The sequence below is a fragment of the Monodelphis domestica genome, chromosome 6 (assembly GCF_027887165.1).
Source record: "Monodelphis domestica isolate mMonDom1 chromosome 6, mMonDom1.pri, whole genome shotgun sequence".
Classification (NCBI taxonomy): domain Eukaryota; kingdom Metazoa; phylum Chordata; class Mammalia; order Didelphimorphia; family Didelphidae; genus Monodelphis; species Monodelphis domestica.
The window spans coordinates 158,058,352-158,085,262 of record NC_077232.1 but is presented as its reverse complement, the minus strand read 5'-3'; the positions used below and the strand labels follow the sequence as shown (position 1 = coordinate 158,085,262).

The following is a 26,911-nucleotide window of genomic DNA, read 5'->3' as shown; positions in this document are numbered from 1 at the left end:
AGAGTTACCTTGTTTGTAATAAGGTCCTAACAAAGATTCTGCCTAGAGCTGACATTCCCAATGGGAGGATTCAGTGTTTGGGTCTGCCACCACTGCCTATGATCAACGTTTTTCCAGCTTGGTAGGCTGGCCAAAGCTCAAGCTCCTTTGGGATGTCCAAAACAACTTCCATGAGGCTAGACTGCGGCATGTGGGGACTTTGGTGGAGGACTGTCGCTAGCTTTCATGAACTTGTTTTTTTGATGTTTTTGTTCCTCTGTGCCCCTGGGGGGAGCAATATGGATCCTAGGAGGGCTGGATTCCTTTGCACAGTTGGAAAGGTGAAGTTTTTTCGTCCAGTGGGTAATAGAGACATTTTTTATTCTTTTTGCTTGCTTTTGCTTGCTGTTTTCCCGTGATATGTGTTCCTGTTTCCACTGAAGAAGAAAAGAAAAGATCTCTGTTACTGGAATTAAAATTCATCTTTCTTCCTTACATTCAACAAAGTTATTCACCTTTTTGGAATTTGTTATGCTTTTAAATGTGCAATGACTGCCATTACTCCCACCTGGCAGATCTCTAACAAACACACCTTTTCTCCTCTCTCCTTGGCACTTAGAGAAGGCACAGGAAGCAACACTTCCGATGGTAACTAATGCAGCCTTTAGAAAAACCAGAGGGGCCTCTGACCAATAGGAAAAGGGCAGTGCCAGCTGTCAAGAGAAGCCAAGCTGTTGGGTTAATATTCTTTCATTAGACAAGACAAATTCACTTCTTCCATCTACATACCTACAGGACAACTTTGAATAATCTGTGTGAGCAAAATAGGGGGTTTTCTCTGTGGGTAAACATTAACTATGAATAGCATTGCCTATAGGCCTGAGTCTGGGACTCTTAAATATTAATGTGATATTTAGAGAAATGCTAAATCGAGGTTACATAAGAAATAGTAAAATAAGATCTACCCCATAGGAATGTGGTTTCAAGCACAGAGCTGATATTGGAGAGGATCTCTGATTCTACACATTTTGAGGTGAGAGCAAAAGGGAAAATGGTAAAATGAGGCAAACGAAAACAGCTCTGTCCATTTAAACCTGAAAAGTCCAATTCAAATGATGGAATCCTGGCTCCTCCCATCCCAGCAGGTCCAATCACATGTAGACTTTCTACCCTGTTTTGGTATGTGGTGTCTCTTTTGTTAGAGCCTCCTTAGTTAGGCTTGATCTGATATTGGAGCCCCAGCTATGTCTCAAACCATTTGGTTGCCATTTGCCTGTCTATCTATTCATTCATTTGTACATTTGTTCATTCACTCATTTATATATTTATTTGTTTATACTTATTGTTTATTGATTTGTTGAGAGAATGTGTGATAACCTTGGAATCAGGAAGACTGGGTTCAAATCCTGCCTTTGACAAGTAATGTCTCTGTGTCCAGGAGCAAGTTTCTTTGCTGCTTTGTAACCATAAAATTCTCTAAAACTGTAAGTTATAATTGCTCAATCTGAGTTACATTGTTTCTATACCCAGAATTTCCCTACACCAATAAAATCCCAGATCATAGCCAAATTTTTATTTTTTAAAAACAGTCTGGTAGCATATTCAGCTTTCTATACCATAATGCCACACCACTGTCAAGAGTTGGGAAGATGTGTTTCATTATTCCAGAGGAATGCTGAGATAGAGAGTATCTTTAGTTGGGAGGATTTCAGCAATCGAGCTTTTGCTATGATGGAGTCACTAGAGTTTTATATACAAGGTAAAGGAAACTTGGGTATGATTCTCATTTCTAATACTTTTCAGGTATGTGATTACAGGGAAGTCAGTTCTAGACTTGGAGCCTCATTTTACGCACTGGTAAAATGGAGATTATACCAGTAATTCCTACATTGGAGGTTTATTGTCAGGAGCAAATAAAGCCTTTTGCAGATTTTAACACTGGGAGCACCAGATTCATCAATTGCATCAATTGACACCATAATTTAAAAATAATTTTACTCAAATTTACAATAATTTCTCTTATCTATGCAAATATACTTTAAATATACAGGCAAATACTACAATTCTACTTTGATGAGGTAAAAGTTTTCATCCCACTATTTCTACTATGTGCAAATGTACTCTATCAATAGATACAGTATAGTCCTTTGAGGTTTTCTTAGATTTTAAATATATAGGGAGAATTTCATGAAAGTTGGGGCTGGTGATATTTGTTAAAAGATAATAACAGAGATACATGGGATAGCAAAGATATTGATTTTTTTTCCCCTGGGTCTCTTCTTCCCCTCCCCGCCTTTCTCTCATTCTGTGCCAGAGATTCTTTCTTATATAGTCAGAAGGAGACCATCAGGTTCAGAACCTTTTGAGTGTAAGGAATTTGTCTTAGCAGATGATCAACTAATGTCAAACAGACAGCTTCATTTGAGTTGCTTACAGTGGTCCTTCTTGGTGTTTTTTTATCCTGTATAAAAGGATGACCAGAGTACAGGCAGGGAATCTCAAAGGGCGAATGAAAGACATCTTACAGGTCTAGTAGCCTGAGAAGTAACAATAGCAACAAGAATAGTAAAGCTGTTATTTACATAGTGCTGCAGTTTGCAAAGGTAAATATTAGAAATCCATCATAGAGATCACAATCTATATTTAATCAGCATCTATAATTCAATAATTACATAAATTAGAGACCACGGGTATTATATCACTGTTTTAAAGATGAAGTACCCAAGACTTAGGACATTTTTACCACAGTCACACAGTTAGTGTCAATGGAAACATTTGAATCCAGGACTTTGAGTCCAAGGTCGGTGTTCCTCTCCCTGTGGAAGGCTGGCTGCCTTTCTGATGAGATTAAACATTAATTTCCAGACTGCTGGATATAAATAAACACAACTAGACCTGAGGCCAAGATGATGAATTATGCTCTTCTTTTGCCAAAGGAGTTAAAAATTCCTGTGGGATACCAAAGCTCAGCCAGAACCAAGACTCCACAGAGTGAGTCAATCAGCATCAAGAGTGAATGTGCTGAATAAGTGGCCAAATATTCAAAGAAATAGGAAATGTCTTAGAGGCTGAGGTTTGTGTCAAATCAAATAAAGAAAGAAAAGTAGGACTTAAATCAGGGACAACTTTCTCAATGCTGTCTTAACATCATTCCATGATGGTCTTCCTCCTACCTCTCTGACTCCTCTTCCTCGGTCTCTTTGCCTAGCACTTTCTGCTCTCCACGCTGAAAGGGATAGTTAATTGCCCCTTTGCCCTTGGACCTCTGCTCTTCTTCCTTCCTTAGAGGACTTATGCATTCCCATAGTTTCAACTCCTTCCACTTTACAGATGACTCACAAATTTACAACTCTATCTCTAGCCAGCATATTAATCCCATCTCATCATAGAATGAGAGGACCCCATTAAGATTAGACAAACAAATACAGAAGAAATCCTGGATTTTTGGTTTCTCTTATCATATCTACCTTTTAGAATCCTTGCTTCCCTTCAAAACTCACCTCAAATGCCACCTTGCCAACTTGAATGAGGCCCTTCTTGGTTTCCCTGGGTTATTAATGTTCTCATCTCTCCCCAGAATTATTTGTATTTATTTTTTACACATTCTGTAATGATGTTTCTTTATATATATTATTCCTCCAGTGGACAGTAACTTTCTGAGAGTAGACTACTTAATTTGTGTCTTTGTAACTCCAGAGGCTAACACGTTTTCTAGAAGTTTTTATTTTTATTTTTCCCAGATTACATATTGATATAATTTTTAATACTCATTTTCTGACATTTTGCAATCCATGTTCTCTCCCTCCCTCCACAAGAAGGCAAGTAACATGATATAAATGTTACATATGTTATCATAAAATATGTTTCCATATTTGTTATGTTGGGAAATGTTAACCAGTCTGATAGGTGGGAGGTGGAAGGTACTTCAGAGTTGCTTTAATTTACTTTCTCTAATTAATAGTTAATAGGATAATTTTTCATATTAGTAATATAGTTTTAATTTTTACATCTGAGAATTGCCTGTTCCTATCCTTTAAACATTTGTCAAATGGGGAATGCTTTATATTCTCATAAATTTGACTCAGTTCTCTATGTATTTGAGAAAGGAGGCCTTTGTCAGAGACACTTGCTATAATGATTCCTCTACCCTAGTTTGTTGTTTACCTTTTAATCTTGTTTGCATTGATTTTGTTTGTGCAAAACCTTTTTAATTTAATGTAATCAAAGTTATCTATTTTTTTACATGTTGTGATGTTCTTTATGTCAAATTTTTCCCTTATTCACAGGTAAACTATTTTGTGTTCCCCTAATTTATTTATAGTATTTCTGTTTCTTTCCTTTTTTTTTATTTGTATCTAGAAGACATCACATGGATAACAAAGGAAGTTCTAGATGGAAGCTGGACTGTGACAAGAAAAATAATTCTTGCAAAGGAGTGGAAACTTATGCTACATTACTCATATTGATGGAGAAGAGAGGCAGACTGTTTTCCAAAAAGTTATTCACTTAAAATTTCCTCTAGGTTTTTTGAACTTCTCAGAGTTCTTCAGGATGATGTCATATAACAGATTGTAAGTATTTCAGATCTCCATTAGCATCAGCATGTCTTTCCATATTGTGCTTCATCCAGTTCATTAACCAGCTGTTGGTAGTCACCTACATGTGGCTGCTTTGCTGCTTTAGCCACTGTGCCACCAATTTCAGAGAAATACTTTGAGATCCAGGTGTGGAAGCCATCCAGCATACATTCTTCTGGACAGCTACTCCAAAGTTGTTTCCATTCTTAATTTGGGGAATTTGTAATTGTAGCCACATGGAGACCAAGTTTGACATCTTTAATTTCGGACTTCAACTGCCCCAGAAGGGCCATGATATTCTCATTGCAGCTTTCAGGCCCACAAGGAGAACCTTTATCTTCAACTTCCTCTTTTTTCCCTCTCCATCCTTATCATTTTTCTCTTCTTACTTCTGATGCTTTTCCTTCTTTTTTTCTTTGACTGGGTCAGGGACTGGTATGTCCAGAAGAATCTGAAAATTGTAATCTTGAAAACCCAAAGAAGAATATCAAGGAGATGTGATCAACAGTGCCAAGGGCTAAAGATAGCCAATGAGGATGAGCAGTGAGAAAAGGTTATTGTATTTGGTGATCAGTGGTAACATTTAATAATACTGTTTCACAGAAATTGTTGGGATGGAAGCAAGAGACTAAAGAGTGATTTTGTAATGAAGAAATAATGAATTTAGATGTGTACCAATTAGTCATTGAACAAGAGTTTATTGAACACTTAAAATATATCAAGAGCTGTGATATGCTCCTGGGAAAACAAGAAAGGCAAAAATAGAACTTGCCCTTGTAGAGCTTACATTCTAATTGGGGAAGAAAAGATGTAAATAACTAGAAATCATAAGAGTAAAAATTGATTTTGGTCAAATTACGAGTTATAAAAAGTTGTGGTTGCCATTTATAATAATTAAAAATTAAACTATGAATATGTTAGTAGCTTTAGTAGCTTTATTACAGCAAGGTAAATATAGTAAAGGGGAAAATATAGGGAGTAGGTAGAAAGTATTGCCTACCTAAATATCCTAGCTAAATACCCTATAATTGCAGGGGAATCCAGCTCAACTCCGACAACGGCTTCCTCAGTTCTCGATCTCCAACCAGGAGTTATGGTAATCTCTTCAGCAAGAGTCTTACCAGCACAGAATCAATCTCCAAAGCCAAATGAAATCCAATGCAGAGACACCAATGCAGCAGGATCCCTCCAATATAGAAGTGTGGGTTTTTAAATTAATAATCAATAACTAAGTATTATATTTTATAAAGTTTTATTATTAATAACTAAAGCAAAAGAACTGCCTGACTTCAGCTGGTTGCAGGTTCAAAAGAGAGGACGAGGGAGGTGTTACAGCCACTTAAATATAATCACAAAAAACATGGGGATGCAGGAAAATGGAATTTTGGGAAATACTAAAGGACTTCTGGGGGATGAAGTCCAAAGACTCAAAATCTCCATTTATACATATCCCCCTCTGTGATCTTATTGGGAAACCAGTTTCCCCAAAAGGATCATGGAAACATAATCAACTTAAAAATTGCAATAATTTGTGGATAAAAGGAAAAGAGAACAAAACCAATGATTACTAGGTTGACAAAAAGCCAATTTGGGGGTAGTCCCCTTTGGCATCAAAGTATACATTCAAAACAAAGGCATTTCAATCCCCCATAGTTCAATTCCCATCCCAAAGTTGACTCTGAATCTTTTGGTGTAGCATGTGGTCTCTGCAGGCATCTATCTTTATGGCTCATTCTGGATTCTGGGAGGTAGTAAGTTTCTTATCCTAAAATTGCTCAAATTTAAATCAAAGTTCACAACAATAACTTGGCCCCCCTGAGGTAAATAATAACAAACACAGGGGTCACTCAGGGATGCATGGCTGTGTTATGAGGTGTATGAATCAATTTGCAAAAGAAAATGGAAAAAAAATGAAAAAATCCAAATAAAAGAGAAAAATAACTTGTGGATGAAATACAAAATGTAAAAGTCTTATGTCTAAAAAGATCTAAGTAAGGAAAAAACAAATCTGTAACAGGTACTTGAATCAGGGCCCAATTAAAATGATTTAAGCAATTATGCATTTACCCAATCAGTAGCCAGGAGTACAGAAAGTAGTTTGCCACACCATGAAAGACAGAAAAGAAAAGAAAAGGGACTAGATCATAGGAGCCAGGTAGGAGTCAAATTTGAGATACTTGGTAGAATATGGTGCAAGGAAGACCTGCCTTTAACACATGTTAAACAGCTGCAACCTCAAACCCCAAACAAGTTCAAGTCCTCTTGTCTTGGCTCAAAATTACATCAATCCCACCAGGATTAGTTGGTCTCTTTGACCTTGTGCTCGATTGGCACTATGCAGTTTAGCTTTGTGCTTCTTTGGCACTGTGCAATGGCTCTTTTTGTATTCTCTTGTTCTGGAGTCAGACAGAATCATTAAGCAAAGTCCCATAATTTTTTTTTAAACAATCAATGGCATCATTTTAATAGTCTAAAACTTTTGGGGCATGCATTAATATTAGAACAAATGTATTTAAAACATTACTGCAAAATAAAAAAAATTAAAGAAAAATTTTCTCAATACTGTTAATATATGCTTCAAATACAAAAAGGAGAAAAAATAAAACTCAGATATATTGCACATGCAATAAAAATCAAGATTAAAAAAGTTTTAAAAATCAAACATAATAAAACATAAAAAAGCATAAAATCAGTGACAGTATCAGCCATGTGTGAGTACAAATGCATTTCAGAATAAAACAGTAACACAGTAGATAATGCCCATTTAAAGAAGTACCAAAGTCCCCCAAATTCACTATAGCCCAGTTAATTATAATAGCAAACAAACCCACTATCATATTACACATAAGTTGCTGTGTGACATACAAAACCTGTAAACTGATGGATATTTGTCACAATTTTTACAGATGTAGCAAATCTTTCAACCTTGGCAAACATTTTTAAACAAAGTAAAACTTATTTGGGTCTAGAACATCATCAAGAAATATAGATTGTTCTGGTGGAAGTAAATTAAAATGAAGAGTTTTGTAGAAGCTCTTTTTTTTTTTTCTGGCTTCCTAATTCATAGATTAACCTTGGTAGGAACATTTCTTTGTTTCTCTACCTTTAATACAACATTCTTTATACATATAAATATAAACATAAAATATCATCCATTCTGAAACCACTGGTTATGTAAAATTATTTCTGAGGACTCCTTAAAATTACAATTAAATTCTTAGTTTATTACATTCTCTAAAGGTTGTATATAACTTTTGACCAGTTTTGTTGAAATCCATCCATAATCATGTATGTGATATGTGATCTATGTAATAATTAACAAAGGCAACATATGATCTTCAATGGATCTAGTGACAAGGGTTTTAGGTAAGATGTTCATGGGCTTATAGAGTGATAGTTTGTTCTTTAGCAGAGATAAAGGTACAAATTAAAGATCAACATAGGGAAAACATAGTAGCTTAAAATGATTCAGTATTACAGAAAGGTATTGACTAGATTAATACAGATGAAAAAAATTAAACCTTAAAGCAAAGTGGATTGGGCGGCTGGGTAGCTCAGTGGATTGAGAGCCAAGCCTAGAGGTGGGAGGTCCTAGGTTCGAATCCGGCCTCAGCCACTTCCCAGCTGTGTGAACCTGGGCAAGTCACTTGACCCCCATTGCCTAGCCCTTACCACTCTTCTGCCTTGGAGCCAATACACAGTATATATATATATATATATACATACATATACATATACATATACATACATATACATATACATATATATAATATACAGTATATATATAAGGGTTTAAAAAAAAGAAATAACTTGACTGGCAATCAGTAAATACAATAATATAAACAAAGGTGCAGGCAGGCAGTGCAGTCAAAATCCTTTTCACCAATCCCAATAGACTTGTTCACTATTATAAGAGGAGAATAAACTCAAAATATTTAGCAAGAAACTTCCAGATATCTTTTAAAGTTTCCTTCCCCCCCATAAGTATTTATTATCCATTTAGAATTCTTTTGTCAGCACTCTGAATTTCTTCATAGAGGCACAGGGCAGAATCTCCACTCTGCATGTTGAGAGCAATTGGGACTTTTAGAACTTTGTCAAAATATTTCAGGTTGGTTTGTAGTATAAGCAGTCGAGCTTGTGGCATATTCTTGAGGAGAAAGAAATAAAGTAGGAAATCTCCAATGAAAATAAAAAGTCCCAGGATAAAAATTAAGCAGATCCAAACTGCACTTTTTAGCTCTACCAGCTCAAACTGTTGTTTCAGAGTTTCAAGCATACTTTGCAACAGCATTTTTCCTGAAAGAAGCTGAAAGGGATTTGTTTAAAGAGTAAATATAAAGAAGCAAAACTTTGAGGGAAAACAATAGCATATTTGCATATGAGAGAAAAAAATACTTCTCCTTGATGTTTTGGGTCAAGAGAAAGAAGGAAAAAAAATTCAGGCTTATTCCCCCAAACTGATTTTAAATCTACTGATTTGGAACTAACTGCCCTCCCTGTGAAAAACCTTTAGTAACAGCCTTCTAAATTAGGAGTTCAAGATCAGCTTAAAAAAAAAAAATCTGCTTGAAAATGAGGTGTGGGGTTTTCTTCTCCATGCTGAAAAAATGGCTATGGCAGACTAGAAACACATGGAGTGTGGAAAGGAATTAGGACAGAAAGATTATTATACATCATCCTCTGAGGAAAAATAATGGCTGGGATTGGCAGACTCTTGTGGCGGATCTGGTCTTGGCAAGAGGAAGCTCCAAGCTGGGTGGAGAGCGTTGAGGAATGCTGGCCAGGCAGATGGACAGGAGAAATAGCAGGCAGTGGCAGTCAGCAGGGTGTGGATGGAGGTAGGCATACCCCGCCATGGATTTTTGGATTCTTGTGGTGGGCAGCAACCAGGAAAATTTACTATCTTTACTGTAAGACTATCTGCTCAAAAAAAGTTGTTTGTTTGTTTTTTGTTTTGTTTTGTTTTTTGAGAATTCGTAATCCTTTTGTGGTAAGCCAAAATGTGGGTTTTAAAATTAATAATCAATAACTAAGTATTAGCTTTTATAAAGTTTTATTAATAATAACTAAAGCAAAAGAACTGCCTGACTTCAGCCCAGTCACAGGTTCAAAAGAAAGGACGAGGGAGGAGTTACAGCCACTTAAATACAATCATGCAAAACGTGGGGATGCAGGAAAATGGAATTTTGGGAAATACTAAGGGGCTTCTGGGGGATGAAGTCCAAAGGCTCAAAATCTTCATTTATATAGAAGACTCCAGTCCAGAATGAATCCAATGTCAAATGAATGCTCAGCTCTCCCGTCTCACCTTTTATAACCCCTTTTCCAGATCAATTCCAGTCTCTCTGGTTTCTACTTCCTTTCACTGTGGGCTGATCTATCACATCTCAGGAACCAATCATAGTTTCTTCATTTGCCTAGCATTCTGCTATGTCCATGTCTGCATGTTCAGGGGTGGACATGCAGAATAAATGGAAAATAATCTCAGGAGGGAATACATGAACAGAAAAGACTTCCTGAAAGTTCTCTCTCTCTCTCTCTCTCTCTCTCTCTCTCTCTCTCTCTCTCTCTCTCTCTCTCTCTCTCTCCTTCACACCTCATTCCCCCTCCTTCTCCTCCTCCCTCCCCCAGTATAAGGTGCTATATGAGGAGTATTTTGTTTTGTTCCATTTAAGTTATTTATTTCCACATAGGTCTGTCTAGTCTTGCAAAGAGTCAAGAAATGACATCTCTAGTGTCTTGTCCCTTCATCCTTTTTCAAGGTAGACTTTGAATCCTTCAAGGAGGGGAAGCAGGAGTTTGGGGCTAGAAGCTGCCCACTCTGCTTCTTTCAGAGAAAGGAAGTACCAGGCAAGAATTATATCTATCTGCTTGCTTAAATATCATTTGCCTACAATAAGAGAAGTACTGTCTGGGTTCATGCTGAGGTCCAAATAGCTGTTCCTTAATGGAGAAAAGAAGTCACCAAACTGTATATTCAAGGTTTGGCTTCCTCCAGTTCCACAATGAATACACATGAAAATGTGAATACCAAACAGATCCAAGTTGATAGTAAAATATATAGGAGAATAAATGCCAGATAGTATGGATTAAAGAAGCTCTCCCATTGGGAGTGAGATAACTCAGCTCAATCAGGAAGGTCCCAGATTTCACTCAAAGGAAATTATGTTAAGACTTTAATATAGCAAGTTTGGAATATGGACATGATTAAAGTTCTAAATATTGACTTTCTCCCTCAGAGTGTGTCTCCCTTTATGAACTTGAAGAGAGGTGGGAATTATACCTCTTCTCTCTCAAAGCTGGAAACTGGAAAGAGCTAGTATCTCTCTTCTCTCTCACACTCAAGAACTTCAGTCTGCCCTTTCACTAAGGGGAGGGCATTGAGTAATCAATCTCCACTAATGAGGATAAAGTCCCATACAATTAGCCCTTTGAGCCAAAGGTTACACAAGCATTTATTAACTTTCTTTTCTCTTATCCTCTTCCCAATTGAATGATGGGAGAGGGGGAAGAAAAGAAGAAGGAAACCCTCTTAATAAATATAGAGAGTCCAGGAAAAAAAATCCATATTGGCCTCATCCAGATATATATATGTGTATATGCAATATATATGTGTGTGTGTGTGTGTGTGTGTGTGTGTGTGTGTGTGTGTGTGTGTGTGTGTGTGAATGTGTGTGTTTCATTCTATATTATAAAAAGTATCTTACCTCTTTGGCCAAAAGTAGATTGTGTGTGTTGGCCTCAATCCTTTGGAAATATGGCTTGTCATTATAAACTGAGATTTGAAGGATGCCAAAAAAAGCCATATTAATGTGGATTTTATGTGGATTGTTAGAAGGTTTTTGTTATGTGTTTTATCTTACTCTTTAGAAGTGGGTTGAAGTCCATGAGAGCCATGGTAATTTTTAGCATTTAAGGAAGTACAATCAATGGGCAAGATGTTCTTTAGTATAAACTAGTTATCTAGTTCTATCATTCTCAAGAAACTTACACTGAACGTTACTTTCAAAACAAATTGAGTTTTATGGACTCAAGACCATAACCACTAAAAACCTTTCACACATAATCTTTGAATTATAACTCACAGAATTTCTACCCAGGTCAGGCATCTCCTGAGAATTTGACCTTACATTTAGAAGGGTGGGAAAGATAGTTTACTTCTTTTTTAAAGAACTGGAATAGGGGAGATGGGCAAAATGATTTAGTAAAGAAGAGGGCAGGGCTTAGAGTTAAGAAGATCTGGGTTTTATACCTCCCTCTGACATATTATTTCTCTAAGACCCCAAGCAAGTCACATCCCAGTGTCCTAGGCATCTAGCTCTCTAAAGAGATGAGTAGCTGAGTTGAATCAAAGAGCCTCATCCCCAGGTTGGTCAAAGATCAGCAGATTTTTGGCTACAGTAATTTTCAGCGACCATTTATCTGTTTAGTTATAAAGGGACATCAGTGAATAGAATAGTCACACTGATGAAATCACAAATCCTTGACATAATGAAATTTTGAAGTATGCAACTTAATGTTCAATGTTTTCCCTAGAGCCCCTGTTTACATCCCCAGAAGACCAGAGTTCTATGGACAATTTAGAAAACGCACACTGAGGTGACAATAGCGGAAATATCTATATCCTCATACCCACACAAACATGAGAATTGGACCAGATGACCCATAAAGGTGGAGCCTAGAGCACAATTGGATGAGTAGAGAAAATGTCTCAGACTCATAGGCAACTTGGTCTGGTTTGAGATCTAAAATCTCAACTCTCTATGCTTTGCCCATTCCATTGCAAAGCAGCTGTCCCTGCCAGTACCCAGACTTAGCTCAATGACCTCTGCCCTTCACAATAGCTTATTCTAGTTCATAGATATGTAACCTTGTTCTCCACCTCCTCTGCCTTTGACTCATGATCTGTGATTTTGGCTGCATCTCTCATATATACCCGTAAGAGGAAATTCTGATAGCTCATCATGTTGATTCATGTCCTGCCTGGGACATGAGTTCACCCAAGGGGAGGTCAGTGGCCATTTAGACCCTCTAGGTTAGCACACAAGTGACATTTGAGACTTCTTTCAACTCTGATAATTTGTGAACCTATAGTTTCATGCTTCTTACTGAAGTGGGGACTATTCATTCCTTTGTGTTTTATTTCTTTAGATTCATAAATATGTATTCAAAGAAAACATAAGTTTACCTTTCTATACACCAGTGGTGTCAAATTAAAAAAAAAAAAGATCCCCAAAGATCACACAGTGACTTAGAAAACTATAAATGAACATTGTTCATGTTGTATTATATATATATATATATATATCTGTATATATACATATATACAGATATATATATATATATATATATATTTAATTTTGTTAAACATTTTCAAATTATTTTTTACTCTGGTTTGGGCCCGCTCAGGAGTTTTGCCCAACAGGCAGTGAGTTTGACATCTCTGCTGTACACTATTTCATATCTTCAGTGTTCCTTTGTTTTTTAGACATATTCTCCCTAAAAGGGAAGCATATGAGTTGATTCAGGCACAAAGCATAGATTCTGAAAAATGTGCTCATAAATTATTTTTCAGTTCTCTGAATATATCAAACAGATACAATTCTCAGGATGAAATAAATGTTCCTAAGTAAGTAAGATTTATCAAAATCTTTTTAAGAAACCCCAAAAGTGCCACAGGAAAGTAGCACCTGCTTATTCAGGGTGAGAACGAGAATCCAAATCAGAAATTTAAAGTTTCTTCCTTCACAGTGGACTTTGACCATACCCTGCTGTGTGCCCTCCCACTAAGACCCAGTTATTGAAATAGAATCAGGACAAAGAAATGACCCTAGAAAAACATCACAGTAGAAAATGAACTATGTGGAAAACAAGATTATAAATTAGAGGAGGGAGAGAGTTCAGAGACATACAGCTCTGAGTCATATATTTGGATGTGACAATTGGTGGAGTGATCCCTGCACTGATGTGGCAAGCAGCATTTGGGCGAATGAAATCAGTCAGTAAGGAGGGAAATGGGAGAAGGCCACTGTTCTGATCTGGTAATACATTCACTATTCATATAGGCTGCTGCTATCAGAACTCACTATAGATCTCTGTGGAAGACTGAGATTCAAGGGGAGCCATGTGCAGCTGAAACTGCTATCCAGTCCCACTTTTCATCATGTATCCTTGATTCTTAGGTCCTTTGATTATCAATAAGGCATAACAAGGACTAACTAGTGTAGTCTAGGAGTATTCATTTAGTCTGAATCTAGAACCTGAAGTGCCTTGGGACCTCTTTATCCAAGCAATTGCTTAGTGAAATTCATCAATGAAAGATTGTGAGCTAGCTGTGTAATAATGTTGATGCAAAGACTGCATAAGCAGAGACCTCTAGCATACATACTTACTAGTTAAGGTATATAATACGAAGCCCCATGGACACAGTCAAGAGTTTACCCAGTTCAGTGGTTGCTAACTAGAGATAAAGATGGCTTCTGGTCCAACAGTAAGCATCTTTATCTCAGAGCACTGGCATCCCATCAGTTACTACATGCTTCTGATATTATCACTTGACTAGCCAAATCCCAACTCTCACAACAATATCTCCTCCCAGTAAAGCATTGAGCCTGAGGAAATATTTGGATATACAGTTACTTATGCCTTATACCACCAGTACTGTGGTGGTTTTTTTTTTAATCAGTTATTTAAGATAACATTGGGGTAAGGTAACCAGAAGTGAAGCAAATCATTTCAACACTTGATTTATTCAAGTTACATAAATGTATTTATCTTGCCTGTGGTCTGAAAAGGTTGTCTTTTAATATTTTAGAGTCAGACATTCTCTTTTTTTGAAGGGCATGTAATTATTCAAGGCATATGGGATTGTATTGGTCTAGTACAGTAATGCATCAAGAATCCGTGATTTTTTGGTGTGGAAATTTGCAGTGTGAGGATTACCTCCACCAACACAGATAACCCATCCATGACTTCTACTCAAGAGTTTCCTGAAGCTTAGAGGGGTTAGTTAAGTGCCTCATTACATAGCAAATAATGTTGAAGGTAGAGAACTTGAAACCATGTATTTCTGACTCAATATCTAGTACTCTACTATAGTATGGTGTGTGTATGTGTGTCTAGCATCTTCATTCTAAACAGCAACTGTAATTGCTTCACAGCTAAATGTAACATCCTGGAAAAAGTGAATTAACCAGAATGGAATTTCTCCTTTCACATTCCTCCCCTAGGAATTCCATTACCACTAAAATATATTAAACACATTCTGTGTGGTTGTCCTTGTCATTGTTTCTGGGGTGTCCATTAGCAGTCCTTATCCATCTTAGAGACTGACCCAAAATTTAGAGTAGAAAATAGAGTCACTGAAAGGAGATAGTCCTTAAGATCAATGTTCTAGAAAAAATTCAGTTGATTCTTGAAATCCTCGAGACACTGAGGACTTCTAGTGAGACCCAAATAGCTGATTATAGATGTCTTTGTCAATATGACCATACTGAGATCAAATGCCAAAGAAATGACCATAGAAATAATCAGATCTTGTCCCTTTAATTTATAGGTGAGGAAAGTTGAGTTCAGAGATGTGAAGGGACTTTATCCAAAGTGCACAATGAGGAACTCAGGTCATTGGCCTCAGTACTCTCCAAATAAACTTAGAATTTCTTCCAGGTCTAAAGAGAAACTTTACTAAATCTTACTGTATTGAACTAGTTAGATGTTTAGAAGTCAGAGATAACCTTAGCATCATAGACATTGAAAGGGAACAATAGTGAATAAATTTCCCCATGTTTCTTGAGTGAACTCTCAACTGAAAGTGAGAAAATATGCACTTTAGATGATAGTCTCTGAAAGCAAGGGTGCCTGGGATGAGTACACTGTTGGTTTTCTTGGTGCTTTGGCTCAAGTTTTTATCTTCATTGGCCTTGAGTCAGTACCACATGAGGATTAATTGAAGGAACTGGGCATGTTGAACCTGGAGAAGACTCAGAAGGGGCATTAGAGCTGTCTTCAGGTATTTTAAGGGCTGTCATATGGAAGAGGGATTAGACTTAGTTTGGTTGACCTGAAAGGATGGAACCAGAAGCAATGAATGGATGGAATTTACAAAGGAACTAATTTAGGCTTGCTATCAGAAATAACTTCCTAAGGATCAGAAATATTAAAAAAGGGGAATGGGCTGCCTCTAGAAGTAGCAAGGTCTCAGTCCTTGAAAGTCTTTTAATGTCTCAATGATCACTTGTTAGACACATTACAGTGGTGATTCCTTTTGTATATAGGTCCAATTAGATGGCCATTAACGTCCCTTTCCATTCTCAAATCCTATGATTTGGTAAAATGATCATCACATAATATTTCATAATTTTATCATGATTAGATTGTGTTTCTCTTGTATCCCATTGAAATTCTTCCCTTTTTTCAAAAGTCATGTGTCTCAGAAAGAAGCCACTTTCACATGGTAGCCCAGCAAACATTTATTCTATGAAATCAGAATGAAGAAGTATTTTAAAACTCCCAAGCAGTTGGTGATCTGAACTCCCAACTCAGTTCACAACTTTACTTTTGCCAGGAGTCCCGTCACTCCCATAAACTCTCCACTTGGAAAGGAAAGCTAATTAGGTAGTCACTCCAATATCACGTGGCAAAAGGGAATTGAAAGCTGGTTAGTTCTCTCTAGTGGGTTCAAGTCCCAACTCTGACTCAAACTGATTGTGTAACCACAGATAAATCATTCAACTTTTCACTGCCTCCAGGCAACTTTCTAAGACTGCAGTGCAGTTGCTAATCCATATTAGAAGGAATTCCCTCATTAGGAGCTTCCTATATGAGTGAAATTAAGGTTCCAGTTTAAAAAACAACAAATGTCATAAAATAATGTGATTTCAACTTAATGGCACCCCACTCTATCTTCAGAAGCAAGTGTATCTGTAACTTCCTAGATGATCACCAGAGGAATCTTGGAGCCTGAAGATTACTGAGGGTCCTCTCAGAGGTCTTTAGCATCGTCTTGTGTTGTCCCATGGTCTGAGGTCCTTTGAAGTCACACTATGAACTTACTATCCATGAAATATCTTGGCTCTGAACTCCAGATGCTCACTTCTGTGGCACAGGCAATCATTCAAAATCTCCACAGTCAGTTTACTGCCCAGTTCTCTATCTGCTAGACTTCTCTCGAGTGACTGCCCAGCACAGTGCCCTGGAATGCCACTTGGGCATGGTGCCAAAAGTAGATCAGAACATCGGTTTTAAATACCCTTCTCAGTGTGACGATGACCTTTCACTACAGTCCTGCCTGGTCCTTTTTGACAGCTGAGTTCTTTGGCCACTCCCTCATTTCCATTGCTGTGGATGGAGCCTTAACAAAAATGTTGGGGAAAATATTGGGGACTTATTGAAACCTGAGCTACAAACATATTGTATCAAATCTACTTATACTTTAGCTAATTCTGAAGTATTTCTTTCACTCATTGTGTGGTTGATAACATTTTAGTCATACACAATTGAGCTGGGATAATGACCCCAACATTAGGGACAAGCTCCCCTTTATAATGTCTGTGTGAGTCAATCAGCCATCAGGGTCTGTATTCTGGGAAACTGCTATTCCTAGGCTTGGACTCAGGGGTCAGGAATATCATGGAGTTTTGAGGAGAAGGTAGTGGTCAAGATAGTAACAGGTATTTGAGTTGCCTGGTACAAGCTACCATTTAATTATTAACATGTCATCCTACTTCAGCTAGGCTAGTTTATCTGCCCTGTGGGCATTCATTCAATAAGACAAGAATGAAGGACCCCCTGCCTTCAAGCAGCTTCTGTTCTACTGGGGAACAAAACCCATGAAGATAGATAAGTAAATATAAAATGCAAACACGGTAATAATGTGGTGGGACTTGGGCCAGGGGGACAGTGTAAAGGAAGGTACTAGAAGAAAAGGAGCAAGTGATCAAAGGTCTGACTTTCTCTTGATTTTGCCCAGGCTGGCTGTCACCCACTTGTCAGAATGACAATCACATTTCCTGTAGAAGTTTAGAGGCTTAAATAAAAATCTCTTTGTTTATCTGTCTGTCAGAAGTGATTTATGAGGTAACTAAATTCTTGACCTCTAGTTATTCAGCATAAAATTAAATATGTAGTGTCCTAGTTGAAGTCAGAATATGAGGATTCAAATCTGACTTTGTCACTTATTATCTGTGACTTAGTGTAGTTATTTCACCTCTGTGGGCCTCAGTTTCTTCACCTCCCCTTCCTACTTACATTCCTTTGAATCTCTATCTGGCTGAGGTTCACTTAAAGTTGAAAGAACTACAAATTGTGTCAATTTTCTCAGAGCAAATTAATAACTGATTTCTTTGCTGATAATGATAATCCAGTAATCTAAAGCTATTGCATTCATTAATTTATAGATGGTAACCTTTGATATTTTTATGATTAAATATAGTTTACTAGCAGGGACAAAGTAAAGGGATTAAGGTGTCCCAGGAAGAGGAAAGACTGAAGGATTAGAATTTTCCTTCTTACTTCTTTCCAACCTGATTTGACCTAATCTAATTAACCTAACCTAATGTAATCTAATCTAATCTCATGGTTGGTCTGAAATCCTTAGCTTCTGCTATGTCATTTGCAATTTCTCCCCTCAAGTTTCAAATGAAATATAAGCAACTCTGGGCTGATGGCCCCAAACTATACTTCCTCTGAGCACTGGTGGGAGGTTACTGGAAGAGAATCTGAACACAGAGTGTTCAGAAAAAAACACACGAGAGTTTGTATCACACTCCATTGGTGATAATGCAGGAAGGATCTATGATTTTGCCAAAGTAGGGAGTTTTTAATATGGGAACTTGACTTCCTCAATGTAGTTTGCCACCTACCTTTGACTTAGTAGATACATTTTAGGCAGCAACTTGGGAGTGCATAGAGGTTAAATGACTTGTCCAGGGTCACTCATCTAGTAAGTGTTGTTAGAGGTGATATTTGAACACAGGTCTTCCTCACTATGAGCTTAATATTCTGTCCATTATGCAATGCTGCCTCCAGTAGAAAATAAGGGAGAATATCTACAATGAGCATTTGATATGAAAATGTCACTGAAGAGATAACAGAAGGATGAAAAAATAACCCTGAGATCCCACCATTCATGTTGTTAAGAAGTTGACCAACATCCTTCCAAGCCATCCCATTTACTAATTCATTGACTTCTCTGAGAAGATTTCATTGTTGCAATGGAGAGTGTAGATTAAGCTCCCAGGCCAAATATGAGTTGAGCAGTTATCAGTGAAGCCAGAAAGAAAAAGTTGGGGAGACTTAAATGAGAAATACTGTCCCCCTTCCAGGAAGTGGGTTAAAAGCCTAATAAATAAATAAATAAATAATAGAATTGTGGAGAATTTCAGAGGTCAGATTTCAGACCAGCCAGTACTATTACAATGATAATCTCTGTACAAACAATTTCCAAGTCTCAGCCCATTCAGCGGATGTCAATTAATAAAATTCCAACATGGAAAGAGAATTTAGACAATTCATCAGATTTGTGACACGTAAAATTTTATCTTTGTTGTCCTAAGGGCAATTAGATATCTTAATGGTTCTTTTTCCCTCTGGCCATATATATTGGTTGCCAATTAATGACTTGGCTTTTGGCTAATATTAAAAAAAAAAGATACTTCTTTCAAAGAAAACTTGCTGGTATGGATCATAGTTTTTGAATTGGAAGGGACCTTAGAAGTCAGCTAATCTAGGGAAGCCAGGTAGAAGCAATGGTTATAATGCTGGGCCTGGAACCAGGAAGATTCATCTACCTGAGTTCAAATCTGGCCTCAAACACTTGCTATGAGACCCTGGACAAGTCACTCAGTCCTATTTGCTTCAGTTTCTTTATCTATGAAATGAGCTGAAGAAGGAAATCGCAACCACTCCAATATCTTTGTCAAGAAAACCCCAAATGGAGTCATGAAGAGTCAGACACACCTGAACAAACAACAACAGAAGTCCAAGCCCTTCACTTCACCAATGAGGAATTGCAGTCTGAGCAACTTGGCCAAAGTCACACATGCAGTAAAGCCTTAAGTGAGGATTGGAAGTCCGGTTCAAATTCTGATCATCTGAATCCAAATCCTTCTTCTACACCTTGCTGGATAATATCAGGTGTTGGTTTATGGCTCTGCATGGTCTCTGTAATAGAAAATAGCTAATGTCCCTTTTAGTACTAAATCTATTTTGCTATGATCTCCACAGCCCAGTGGTATCTCCTTTTGGACAGCAAAGTTCAGTACTTATTGTGAAATTGCATTCCGTTGAACAGTCTTTCCCTCCAAACAAGAATGCAGAAGAAACCACTTAATTTCTCCTTTTAAGCAAGAAAACAGTTTCATAATTAACACTCATTCCAGACTCTACCACACTGACCCCTGTATTAAATGCTGACTTACCAAAGGATTGGATGGAGTTCTTGCAATGACTAAGCATGTCTAGTTACCCTTCCAAAGACCACCAAGCTTCTTGGGCTCTACCACAGCACTATGGCAAGGCAGATAAAGGTTAGTGGTGTTCCCTTCGACCTCATCCCCAACCACAGCATATCTGCCCCTATTCAGTCAATGTAGGCAGCATGCTCGAGGCCCCGAGGGACCTGGAGCACAGCTTGAAAATATGTTTCTCATCTTCTAGGGAGCTCAAGTCAACAAACTGTGAACGTAATCCAAAGTCCTCCAGGACAATACAGTCATCCAGAAGCTGTTGTCTGCTAAGGGCTGCATTCTTGAAGCGTACAAGAAAGAATACATCCAAAATATTTAAGACTATTTTGCAGAATCAGTCTGACACAATGAATTGATGATAAGATGGTTACAGGGAACATCTGGTCAGTGGCTGCCTTATCCCTTGTGGTTAGGAAATAGTTGATTTCTAAGACTTCTTTTAGCTTTAAAAGCCTATGAGTGGGTTGGGGGCTAAATTCCTCTGTTTCCTCTGTGAATAATTTTGTCAAAATCCTTAAAGAAGTTTCCAATCCATAAATAAATGCACTGAATTTCCTGAACACCATTTGTATCCTTTGAGAATACCAAATACTCTTGACATTGAGTGGTGAAATGGAAAGAAGACTGAATCTGGGGTTTGGATTTGAATGCTGACCCTGCTACTTGCTGCCTTTGTGACCCTAGACAAATTATTTCCTGCTTCTTGGCTCCACTTTGCTCATCAGTAAAATAAGGGGATCTGATGACTTGATTTCCAAGATCCATTTCAGCTTCGTGACCCTAAAGGTTATGACTTTAATTTTCTTAATTGTTTAATCATTCAATAAAAATATTTAGTAATTTTTGATGTACCTAATATGCAAAGTACAATTCATAAGTGCTAGAGGAAATCACAAAAATAAATGAGATATGGTTCCTGACCTCAAGAAACTAAAAATCTAGGAGAGAAAAGAGATTGTATATCGGAAAATATGAGGTAGCATTTGACATGAGTCTTGTTGCTTGGGTTGAATGTGAACATGCAGAAATGGAGGAGAGAGTTCCAAGTACAGTAGACAGAACACCATGAGCACAAAATATGCTGAAGGACCAGGGAGTAATCTGGTTTGATGATAGAGTGTTCTTACAAATGAAGAAAAATAGCATCTCAGATAATTCAAAATGTCTATTTGTTAAATTTGGACACATATACACATGAATATACATACATACATATATGCAGGTATATTCATGTATGGATGTATATTCTGTATAGTATACATAAAGACAGCATGGCATAGTCAATAGCGAGATGGCTTTGAAGCAAGGAAGACTTGACACAATTGGCATTGTGCAAGTCACCTAATTTCTCAATGCTTTAGCCATTTCTCCTAAGGCTTCAGATTGAAAAGAATGCAAATCTTCACTCCCAGATTTAATTTAGGAATCTTTGACCATTTAAAGGGGGCACAAAAAACAAAAAGGAGAAAGGGAAGGGAGGAGAACTCCTGACTCATTCCATTGCCAATATTAGGTCTGTCCTCACAGAGATAAGAACCTTCATCACATGTCCTTAACTACACTCAGAAACTCTTCCCCTGGACATTTCCCCTGGACATTTGGTTATGAGGTCATACAAAGAACAAAGGTCCCCAAAGTTGTTGATGGCTGGCATTTCTAACTTGACTCTTTACTCTTCTGAGCCTGACTCTAGTCTCTAAATCATGCTATCGGTATAATAAAATTGACTCAGAGCTTTTTATTCACTATCTTACATATTGTGATTTCTTGTATTTGCATCTGTAAAATGGGTTAGCAGGTTATCGTTGAGAGGCTAGTACAGATCCCATACCCAGCTAAGTATGTACATAAAATGTGATTTGACAAAAGAGAACATTATCTAGAAGAGGAGGAAGATCATCTAAGATTTCACAAAGGATCTGAAGTGATTTTTAAAAGAAGATAAGGAAGAAGTGGAAACAAGGAAGGCAAGCATTCCAAGGACCAAGAACTGCCTGTGCAAATGATCAGAGGTTATAGATAGAATCTTAGGGTTGGGAAAGAATGAGTAGTCCAGATTGGCTGAAAGAAAGAAAAATAATGTGAAATAAGTCTGGAAAGGTAGGTCAGAGCTAGATTTTGAAAGACTTTAAAATGCCAGATTGAAGAGATTGCATTTTATCCTAGAAGCAATAAGGAACTACTGAACATTTTTAAGCTAGGGAATGAGGTGGTCAGATCCATGCCTCCAGAAAATGACTATTACAGCTATGTTAAGAATGGTTTTTCTCTTGGGTCCCCTCCCTACTCTCCTTCCCCCACCCTGGTCAATGATGAGCACATAGTAGGTATTAATCAACCCTTTTTGAGTTATGTCTGGCACTTAGTGTGAAGACTTGGTCTTGCCCTGTCTGGGCTTGTTTATGCAGTTGAATCAACTTCACCTATGAGTCATACTTAGCATTAAATGGCAAGGCGAGCTCACCAGCTAGATGTAGTCAATCCACTGTACTGCAGCAATGTTTGGTAGAACAGCACTCCTAGGGTGAACACATATGAGAAGTGATAATAATAGTAGCTGACATTTACAGAGGGTTTTCAGATTTCCACAGCACTTGTAACATATTACGCAGCTTCCCCCCAATCCTTGTAGTAGCCCACAAAGGTGGGCAGTGTAGGTCTAATTATTATGACCCTTTTGCCCATGAGAATACTCAGGATTAAGGAGGTCTATTGACTCTCCCAAAGTCACATCTCTAGTAGTTGTCAAAATCAGATTCAAATCTAGACTTCTGAATCCATAGGCAGCATTTATTTTTCTATATTCCTCTCCATAGAGCAAACTGGATATTTGTTTTTTGGTGAGCAAAAAACAAATGTCCATTTTTTTTTTCAGATCACCCTGAAGCACAGCCTTCAGCACTGTATCACAGCCAAGGTTGGGAGTGGAAATGAGAGTGGAAAGGTTGGGAGGAGTCAATGGAGAGACTGATCTGAATCATGAGTCTGGCATGGTGGATGAGGAGATTCTTCAGGCTACTGAAATATGGACGATGCCAATGGCATCATCCCAGTATGTGTTGTTTCTTCTCTCAACAGTTATACTCATCCCAATAAAACTTAATTTTCCCCTTCCCAGGAGCAAAAATTTCTAGTTTATAGTTCTATAGGAAGGAAGTTAGAGATGGAAATGACTCTTTTCAAGCAAGGACTGTGAGAGGCAAGAACTCATTTCCTCATAGGCTTCCGTTTCTTCATGTATAGAATGAGGGTTTGGGACAAGATGATCCCTAAATTCCCCTCTGTTCTATGATCTATATTTAGATGTTTTAAGCAGGGCTAGTCTCTAACAATACTAGTTTGTTTAAGTTTCAGGTATAAACTAAAGGATAGTCTTTTTTTTTTAGTCTTTCATTTCTATATACATTAAGGATAGTCTTTATGTGGATGGAAGATGTAAAAATGTGGCAGTGGAGTATGTCTCTTCAACCACAGCCATGCTGGGTGATGGAGCCCATCCTAATAATAACCCATTTATGTAGTGATTTAAAATTTACAAAATATTTTCTCCACAGTAGCCCTAAGAGGATCGAAGTTTAGGGGTCTTCAATTTGAATCCTGATTCAACCACTTACTCTCCATGCTAACTTTTACTTATTCTCTGTGGATCTGTTTCCAATTTTGTAAAATAAAGGAGAGGATATAACTTAGATAATATCTGAGTTACTTTTAACTCTAAATCTATGATCCCAGGGAAACCGAGGACAAGAGAAGTTGAGTGGATTGTTCGAAGTCACCTAACTTAAGATGCTTGCCCAAAGTGACATAATGATAAAAATTCAAACTCAGATCTCCAGTGTTCTTTCAACTAGACAACCCCACCTTTATTAATTCCTTTGAATCTTGATTTCCTATTCTGTGAAATGGCCATAATCATATTTAACATCACAGCATTATCAGGCTCTAATGAGATAACACAAGTAAACCATTTTTCAAACTTTAAAATGCTATGTAAATGCCACTTATTGTTCTTATTACCTAACTGCACAAATGGTTGTATGATTATTACAATGTGGATATTCCTTCAGATAATGTAGAGTATCACCAGTGACTCTTGTCTATATCCTCCATTAAGTTAATCACAGGGAATGTACCCATTATTGGAGACACTGAAGACCTTCTTTATTTTCTCTTGGCACTGAAACAAAATCAGGGGAAACCATACCCTGAGTCTGATGATCATATTTTACTCTCACTACATGGCCAGGCTATATAATTTTTCACCCACTTTTGATGGCATTTTTACTTCTCTTTTACTTTGTAATTTTTGGTTTCTAATATGTGATTGTCTGATCACACCATCCATGTAACACCCCATTACTTATTGGGTAATTTTCCATTCCATTTTCTTAGAGATTTTAGTGTTACATGACTTGCCTTTAAACAACATTACCAGAAAAACAATGATATTAAAAAGGCAGTTCTTCTCTCCCTCCAAGTCAGTTAGTAAGAATGGTCTTATTTGCAATGTACTGTAAGTTTTAGCGCAGTTGCAAATTGTTAAACTTTAAAATTATGCTAAGACTTTGGGAATAATTTGCAAATATCCAAATATTTATAGCAGCATTTTTTTTTGTAGTAGCAAAGAACTGAAAACAATATAGATGTCCATTAGCCAGGTAATGGCTAAATATGTTGAATAACATGAATATAATGGAATATTACTGTGCTAAAAGAAGCGATGAATATGAAGAATACAGAAAAAATACAGGAAGACACATAAACTGATTCAAAGTGAAGTAAGAAGAATCAAGAAAATAAGATATATAATGATACCAACAATATAAATGGAAATGACAACAAAATAGAACAAAATGATGTGACATTAAAATGAGAAAATTAGTTCACAAAAGAGATATGATTATGTGTCTTCCTGTTTCTTTGTAGAGATAGGGGACTTTGGATGTTTCCACACAATATAGTTCACAGTATTTCCACATACAATGTCAGGTTTGATTGATGGTTATTTTATTGAGTGCTCCCCACTTTTTTTTAATCTCCCTTTAAAAAACTCTCACAAGGAATAGCTCTGTGGAAAAGCAAAAGGGAGGAAAATCTATTGAGAGATGATGTAAAAAGCAAAAGATTTCAATAAAAATGTATTTGTTTATTTTAAAATTTTATTTGAATAATTAATTTAGAATATTTTTCCATGGTTACATGATTCATGTTCTTTCCCTCCCCTCCTCCCACTCCCCTTCCATAGCCAATGGACACTGGGTTTTACATGTGTCATTGATCAAGACTTATTTCCATATTATTAATGTTTGCATTAGGGTTATCATTTAGAGTCTGAATCCCCAGCCATATCCCCTCCACCCAAGTATTCAAGCAATTGTTTTTCTTCTGTGTTTCTACTCCCACAGTTTTTCCTCTGAATGTGGATAATGTTTTTTCTTGTAGATTCCTTCAAGCTGTTCAGGATCACTGCATTGCCACTAATGGAGAAGTCCATTACATCCAATTGTACCACAGTATATCTGTATCTGTGTACAATGTTCTCCTGGTTCTGCTCCTCTCATTATGCATCACTTCCTGGAGGTTGTTCCAGTCTCCTTGGAATTCCTCCAGTTTGTTATTCCTTTTAGCACAATAGTATTCCATCACCAACAGATACCACAATTTGTTCAGCCATTCCTCAATTGGAGGGTGTGCCCTCATTTTCCAATTTTTTGCCACCACAAAGAACGCATAAAAATTTAATGAAAAAATAGGTTTTAATTTCAGGTAGAAGCTTGGGGTAGTTGAAAGAACTCTGCAGTTTCTCAAAAACAATCTAAGTCTCTCCTGTTATTCATCTCTGTATCTAATTAATTTTCTATTTGTTGGTTTTATTCAAATTATATATTATATATGTCCAAGTTATGTGTGTATCTAAATATACATACTCAAAATTATATTTGTGTATATGCAGTCCAAGTTATAGATTTATATACATACATAGCATGTTGCATATACATATATATATATATATTACTACACACAACTTGAACAAAACCAACAAACAGACAATATACGCACAGATAGAGAATTAAATCTCTATAGCCATATCTCTATATACTGGTAGACAAATTCTATGGATCGTCCATGCTTCCATATATCATATTTCTTTCTATTACCTTCAGGAATCTCTACTTTAAAGAAAAACATTTGCTTGATCACTTGTTTCTTTGGGGATTTGATTGGGGATGTAAACTCTAAAAGATTACTCTAGTGAAATATTAATAATATAGAAAAAAGTCTTGATGAAGGATACATGTAAATCCCAGTGGAATTGCTCATCAGCTGGGGGAGGGAAATGGGAGGAGAAGAGGGAAGGAACATGAATCATGTAACCATGGGAAAATATTCTAAATTAATTAATTTTTTTAAAACAGAGAACCTCAATTATACTTTATATTGTGGTCTAATTATTTGATTATCATTGGAAATGCCAGTATAAGTCTGTATTTTCCTAGAGTTCATGCTTTCCTCCCAGTCTTCAAGGAAGGGGTTCTGATTCCCCCATTGTAAAAATAGGAGACCCACAGAACCCCATCCCCCTTCCACCTGAGCTCTTATCTCTCCTCTTTCTCTAGGACCCAAAGACTCCAGGTAAAGAGAAGTTCAGACTTAAAGTGAAATCTCCAGGGCAACACTGACAAGAAATCCCTAATTAGGTGGATTGGTTGTTGTTTTTCCCCGCCTGTGCGCCCAAGAGTGAGTCATTTGTTGAGCTTGGCTTAGTCTGAAAGCAGTTTGGGTGTTTCAGACATATTTAGCACAGATAAGTTTAATGTAGCATCAGGGGGAATTACAAACTCCTTCCTTTCTGGGGCTGTGCAAAGCAACGAAATGAGCCCCATATCA

General features: G+C 37.2%; 1 pseudogene; it reads right to left on the bottom strand.

Moving 5' to 3' along the window:
- Nucleotides 1–4,481: 4,481 nt before the first annotated feature.
- The window catches only part of LOC100011785 (proteasome activator complex subunit 1-like), a 120,518-nt pseudogene continuing 98,088 nt past the window's right edge, over nt 4,482–26,911 (bottom strand).